Source organism: Dysidea avara, chromosome 1, assembly GCF_963678975.1.
Source record: "Dysidea avara chromosome 1, odDysAvar1.4, whole genome shotgun sequence".
Taxonomy (NCBI): Eukaryota; Metazoa; Porifera; class Demospongiae; order Dictyoceratida; family Dysideidae; genus Dysidea; species Dysidea avara.
In genome coordinates, this window is record NC_089272.1 from 658317 (window position 1) to 665757 (window position 7441).

At 40.6% G+C, this 7441-nt stretch overlaps 2 long non-coding RNA genes across 6 annotated transcripts; one reads left to right on the forward strand and one right to left on the reverse strand.

Moving 5' to 3' along the window:
- Nucleotides 1-1692: 1692 nt before the first annotated feature.
- Nucleotides 1693-5157, reverse strand: LOC136252037 (uncharacterized). 2 transcript variants are annotated; one of them, XR_010699326.1, is made up of 3 exons: nt 4358-4620; nt 2577-2715; nt 1693-1958 (listed from the first exon to the last, which is right to left on the reverse strand). It is a non-coding gene; the product is annotated as an uncharacterized lncRNA (long non-coding RNA). The 2 variants fall into 2 exon arrangements; XR_010699324.1 differs by lacking the exon at nt 2577-2715 and having other exon boundaries at nt 4358-5157.
- Nucleotides 4127-6040, forward strand: LOC136252021 (uncharacterized). Of its 4 annotated transcripts, XR_010699320.1 has the most exons (7): nt 4137-4908; nt 4955-5036; nt 5083-5218; nt 5338-5654; nt 5711-5782; nt 5839-5872; nt 5921-6040. It is a non-coding gene; the product is annotated as an uncharacterized lncRNA (long non-coding RNA). The 4 variants fall into 4 exon arrangements; XR_010699321.1 differs by having other exon boundaries at nt 4127-4908; nt 5088-5218; nt 5338-5782; XR_010699323.1 differs by having other exon boundaries at nt 4128-4908; nt 4955-5022; nt 5338-5782.
- The last annotated feature ends 1401 nt before the right edge of the window (nt 6041-7441 follow it).

The following is a 7441-nucleotide window of genomic DNA, read 5'->3' on the forward strand; positions in this document are numbered from 1 at the left end:
AGCTGCAAAGCCGTACTGGAGTACACAACACATACATTGCAACACCATGTATACAAAACTATACACAACACACATTATTCTAGAGCTATTGCAACTATATTATCAGAGTATTATTATTTTTAACTAAAAATCTCCAAAATCATGCATCTTACAAAGAGTAATATTGATAATCCTTCATAGTTGAAAACTAGTATCTGCAGGCACAATCCCATGCAGGCACACTTAGCCTAGCTATATAACATAATTATATGGTCTTGTGTTTGCCATTCTTTAGGCTCAATGGCTCATATATAGCTAGCCGAAGTGCTTATACTATCACCTATCCCTATTCAACTATTAATTGACCAAAAATGTAGTTAGCTTAGAAATAATATTTTAGACATTATTTTGTGCATAAAGCCACTCCACATCAAATTTTCAGTCAGTCCTAAGTCATATGACATGACTTTATCTTCTGGGGCCTGCCCCCCAGCTACCACAGGAGATACTAGCACTGTATACGGAATGGACGCTGTCCGCGAATCATTTCACTTGGCGGACCGAGGCGGACTGTATACGGGTGTAAACCCGTGCGGTGCCCGCCTAATGGCTTCCTCCATTACGCGGATACAACGCCTATACCCGCAAAGCAACTTATTCTACAACGCGGACAAGACGGAAGTAACGGGTAGATAATTATAGTAGCTACAGGCTCCCACAATGATGTATCTATAGGGCTAAAACCACAGATTCAGAATTATAGCCCATGCGCGTTATAGCTTGAGGCCTGCACTCACTACTGTCCACTTTACCAGTCAGGTACTGGAAGGTGAACATTGGATGCAAAACCTGTACGAAATGCTTATCACGAGCCTGGACACATAGATGCCAATGAACGACTGATAAGAAAAATCGGGAGTATCGATGCCGGAGTTTAGGTATTAATGGTGAAACTGGCGCCTGGGCACTTGAAAGCAGGCGACCACTGTGTCTCGGTGCTGGAAACACTTTGCACATGATGCATCAGCTAGCATGATACCCCAGCACTCGTGTTTAGTGGCAAGTACCGCGGGTGCGGTTACCATTAGCTGCAAGAGTGCCAGACCTGCAGTTCTGTGGCATATTATGGCACAATATACCTACATCAACCTTTTAAGCTAGCCCCACCCCCGGAATCCCGATACACCTACTGGGGATTTGACCATCCACATCCTGGAGCTTTTGATGGTGGCGGTCAAAAATCATTTTGATAAATTAATTCCCCTCAGAAACCCCCTTTTGAGGTGGGAATATAGTGGGGTTTTAGCTTCGGTACTGGGAAATTTGACACGACCTTCTCAAATCTGCTGTATTCCCCACCCTACCTGGAGTGGGACATGAATAGTACATTGAAGTTTGGTAGAACTCACCATAAAAGCTGTCATATTAACAAATACTTGAATTGGAGCTATGACATCATGGGAAGTGTGGCTTCATGGACCAAGTAACTAAACTAACTTCGTAACAGTATACTACATCCCCCCTTCTTCAATAAGACACTCAGAACATTGTTTGTCATGCATTAATCAATTATAATACTTCTTTCATTCGTGTTTCCCGTTTATGGTATGTACTGTCCAACTTGACAGCAGCTCATGGTTATAGGCTAGCTTCAATCATATGGCAAAGTTGTTAGCCCAGTTGCATACCTTTACCACGTCCAGTATGTGCATAGACAGGTGACATATATAATTATTATGACGATAACTTCACTGTGACAGTTCATTTAGCCTGCAAACAGAAACAAACAACTCAATATGTAGTAGTTTCAATAGCCGTATGTGTCCAACTCAGCAAAATCCTCGTATGTGTCCAACTCAGCAAAATCCTCGTATGTGTCCAACTCAGCAAAATCCTCGTATGTGTCCAACTCAGCAAAATCCTCGTATGTGTCCAACTCAGCAAAATCCTCGGCATATCACAAAGCACCACTGCTGGACCTGTATAAGTGTTGTATATGTACAATTCATTAATTATCGAACCTGACAAACACATAATGGACAAATCACATGCTGGAAGGAATGATGTGGCGGACACGGCTTTACAATACAATCATTGTTATACAATTGCTTTACTTTCAGCAGGTAGTACATATGAATAATAGTTAGCATATTATATAGTTACTGTGGGCTTGTCCCACCACCCCTGCATACCATCCCACAATTCAGCTCCATTTCACAGTTTTAACTATGCCACTAATACAAGCTTGGAGTTCCACATGCCAGACAAGTGGGCAGTTTAAATCTTGCTACACAGTCACAACATTAAAGAATACTTATAAGCATTTGATCTGATTAATGCACAGTAAAGAGGAAATTGTTCATTTTCAATATTAGTGGATATATAATTAACATCTTGCAGAGGAGGCTGGTCATGCTACATCAAACATCTTATGGTCTCCAAAATTGTTCAAACCATTCAACTGTGATGCTAAAAATTATTGAATTTAATTATTTTAAAAGGACTCTGGGAACCATAGATTATGGTTCCCAGAACCCTACTCAACACTTGTTTGGCTTTCGTAACTAATAAACAAATGCTACGAACATTATGCATACCCACTTAAAAGTGTCAAAGGACTCCATATGGACGATGATATTTTCAGTGCCCCGTTTGGTTCTGCAGGCAATGTCGTAGAGCTATGACACACGGCGAACCATGAGCTCCTCCGGTTTAGGGTAGTAAAGATCAATCACCCTATCTCATACACACTTATGTTAATCCAGTTTGGTAAATCAACTAAGTACTTACACACACACACACACAGACGCACACCCACACACCAGGAATATGGCAGGAAACACCAACAAAATAGTTATGAGAAATCTTGATAGCTGAGATTTCTGAAAACTTTCATGTTTTCAAAGCTGCAAACAGTGAGCTGCGTACCCACTGATTTTTCCTGTCTAAAGATGGGACATCTTGACAGAACATGCCAACAAAAGATGGGACATCTTGATGGCTGAAAATCATGAGTACAGAGCTAAAGCTTGTACCGTTTTGCAACTGCGAACATCGTAATAACATTGATATTGATAAACAGTTACGTACCCACTGATTTTTCCTGCCTAAAGATGGGACATCTTGACAGGACTTGCCAACAAAAGATGGGACATCTTGATGGCTGAAAATCATGAGTACAGAGCTAAAGCTTGTACGGCTTTGAAACTGCGAACACCGTAATAACATATTGATAAACAGCTACGTGCTCACTGATTTTTCCTGACTAAAGATGGGACATCTTGACAGGACTTTCCAACAAAAGATGGGACATCTTGATGGCTGAAATCATGAGTACAGAGCTATAGCTTGTACCGTTTTGCAACTGCGAACATTGTAATAACATTGACATCGATAAACAGCTACGTACCCACTGATTTTTCCTGCCTAAAGATGGGACATCTTGACAAGACTTGCCAACAAAAGATGGGACATCTTGATGGCTGAAAATCATGAGTACAGAGCTAAAGCTTGTACGGCTTTGAAACTGCGAACACCGTAATAACACTGATATTGATAAACAGCTATGTACCCACTGATTTTACCTGCCTAAAGATGGGACATCTTGACAATACTTGCCAACAAAAGATGGGACATCTTGATGGCTGAAAATCATGAGTACACAGCCAAAGCTTGTACAGCTTTGAAACTGAAAACACCGTAATAACACTGATATTGATAAACAGCTACGTGCTCACTGATTTTTCCTGCCTAAAGATGGGACATCTTGACAAGACTTGCCAACAAAAGATGGGACATCTTGATGGCTGAAAATCATGAGTACACAGCCAAAGCTTGTACGGCTTTGAAACTGAAAACACCGTAATAACACTGATATTGATAAACAGCTACGTGCTCACTGATTTTTCCTGCCTAAAGATGGGACATCTTGACAGGACTTGCCAACAAAAGATGGGACATCTTGATGGCTGAAAATCATGAGTACAGAGCTAAAGCTTGTACGGCTTTGAAACTGCGAACACCGTAATAACACTGATATTGATAAACAGCTATGTACCCACTGATTTTTCCTGACTAAAGATGGGACATCTTGACAGGACTTGCCAACAAAAGATGGGACATCTTGATGGCTGAAAATCATGAGTACAGAGCTAAAGCTTGCAGTTTATAAAACTGTGAGCATTGTAATAACATAAAATGAGATATCTTGAAAGCTAAAAACCATGAGTACAAAGTTAATTTGTATATTATCAAACATAGAACGTCTTTGAAGTGGCCTATTTTCTTCATTGCTTTACAGATAAATATATGGAATTACGATGTGGGTTAGGTTTACACCTCTTGAGTTCACCAAAGACTTAAATACAGGTCGGCTCACCATTTTTTTGTTCTAGTGAGGGTACGGAGAGTATACTATCTAACAGGATATCTCGTCGGATGTGTCAGTCACTCTGAGGATAGCTACATGTTAGCCGCTAGCTCAGTACGTCGGTAACGAAGAGACGGTTGTTTCTTCCGTTTATCGTCCAATACTTGAACACAATACAGTAGCAGAATGATAGGTACCACACGAGGTCTAAAGATTGTTCTGGAATTATTTTAACAGATGCGCACCTTTTAACTGGTGGAGGCGTGCGCACAACAAACCATCTTTGATCATCAAAATCACGTGCGGTTTCTTTTTGACGGAAGTGATTGGATACTGACGCTAAGCAGTCTAACGCAGCCGGATTGTTGAAGAAAACTAGGGTTAAACATGGCGCAACATTGGCGCTACTCAATACCAATGATTGCGACGATACTTTCATGGAATTTGGGGGGTTTTCGGGTGCTTGGCAGCTGAGACGTAATGGCGCTTGACTGAGCAGATCTAGATGTGAAGGATACCATCGTGTCAAACACCTCAGATTGTTTTCGCCAATCGATACGGTGAAATACGTATTGTTTTTAATAACTGTTTTATGTCTTATAACAGACATTCCGGGTAGAGAGAACTACCGTCCTAGTCTGCTTTCTTCTGTTAGAACACTAAGCTGTGTGATGGTATGTACTCTTTGGTAAGTATAGTTGTGTTTTGGTTGGTAAGCCATGGCTGTTTTGTAGTGTAGTCGCAGTTTATTGCACCGTGCCCTTAGTGGATGATTTCAGCCCAATATCTGCTATGTTGCTGGGATGCAATCGTACCATGGGCTTGTTTGGCTGTCGTAAGGATTTTAGTTACCTACTATTCAAATTCATGGTAAGACTTGTTTTAGTGTAGCTTGATATAATTTAATGTGTTTCTCTGTGTACCAGTTGTCTAGCCAGTTTTCCAACAGTAGTTCAGTGCTATCAAATGATTTTGCCTTTATCTTTTAGGATTTCCTACAAGATATTTTACAGCATTAGCATCTCAATGGAATTTCCTTGCCACTACTTGCAATAAGCTGTCAAGTACTCAATAACTGAAACACCAGAGACTGTTAACAGAATCCTATGGCATTAAGCCAGTCTTTGGAAGCCAGATTGTTGCAAGCTGATCGTAGCAGTATGATGACCCCTCTGGCACGTGATGGCAGACATCAACCACAAAACAAACTCTTTACCTTACCCAGAAACTTCTAATGGATATTCCACTTTCTGCTAACGTCAAAGTCAACTTGTAAACAGTGGTAGCTGATGGACACGTGACTATGGTACGTGCTGATAGTGTGTAACTATTTTCTTTCCATTATGTATAGGCTTTTTCCAGGTGTTGTCGTGTTTGCAACAAAGAACTATTCACACAAGTAGTGTTCACATCTGGTACTTTGGCATGTGCTAGGTTAGTGTATAGTAATGTGCAGTTTGTGATACACTGTAATGTATGTTTTTCTTCAGGTTGAACTTGCTTTGCTTCGAACAGTTATTCAAGGTACATGTGTAGTGTGTAGCTGCATCATCTTACTTTTGTTATTGACAGAACTGGAACGTTGGAGTGCATGGAGCTAAGAATGTTGTGTAAAAGAATGAACAAGACATTTTTATTTTTATTGTGGAATTTATGCATTTTAAATTATGCTCTCACGTGACAAAAACTGAATTCATTATCGGACACAGCGGCCCGCGCGTAGGATCCTGCGTGACCCTTTAGGCTCATTGGCGGACACCGGATAGGTGCTTACGGAGAACTAGGCGGTTTATTGATGGCACCGTACGGATTTCTTCGCGGGTGAGACGCGTACATCCGCGTACAAGTGGTCCCAAACGGGGTACTAACAGTAGTCCGCGTACGCCTACGCGGATAACCGCATCTCAACCGTCTGCTCCCACTATGCGGTGTCTAATCCCCTTGGTACGTTGTCCGCAATCAAGGTGCGTTATTCCTGTGTACTACTCTGGTACATGCCCCCTCTCTTGCCTAACCCTGGATCCTTCCCTGTTAAAATGATATAGTAATGCTGTCCTGTGACTGTTCTATTAGACTATTTTACTGACTGTTCTATTAGAGTATATCTCTATCTTCACTTTGTATCTTGTGTTATTTTATTTGTAGGGGGGGGGGCATGTGCCCCTGCTTAGATCCGCCACTGTATCACCACAAGGTAACTAATATAAAAATTGTTGTAGCAGATGTCGGACTCATGTCGCCTATAGGTTGTAAACCATTCAACCATTCTACAGTTCTCTTGCGAATAACTTTTGATAGCAGGCTGGATTGGTCCTCACATATATATTTCAAAGATTTGTGGAAGCATGTCATATTATCTGATGTTGTATTGATCAATTCACATGTTAAGTATTTGCCTACCACCACAGGAAGATGTTGATAGAAAATGAAAACATACCTAAAAGTCAGCCATATATAGCTAGGCTGGTTGGATTAAGCTTTGGTACACCCTATGCTTGAATACTGCAACGCAGCATGGGGGTCTTTCTCTGTTCTCGATCAAAGAAATATAGAAGAAGTCCAACGTAGGGCTACACATTTGCTGAGACAAGCCATATGAGGAGAGATTTCGATACTCCAGTTGCCATTTCTAGCTCATAAAGGTCACAGAGGTGACATGATTGTGTAGTGTATAATAATAGGTGTACATGTGGTATATCAATTGGTTGGCTTTATCTGTACATTACTCCTTCTGTGTTCCACCTGTCATTAAAAACATACATGAAAATGAGTGATTTTAAAGTACAAGATTGTTTGGACGTGATCTTCATCAACTTTTTAATTTGTGAAAGCTGATGAAGTGCATGCATCTTCTGTCAAATTTCCTTCATACAGTTATTATAGTTTATTTTCACTGCACAAATCAATTTTGTGTTGCTACAATTTTGTAGAGCTGCAACTTTGATTCTAAAGCTCTTGGCTTCTAGAGCTGACACTTAGTAATTCTTTTGGCTATGCAGATATAGATATGCTGTGGAACTCAAAAAATTAAATGTGCAAGCATGTGGGGTTCTTTTGTGTTTATAACCAACAGCAGTACACTTAAACATCATT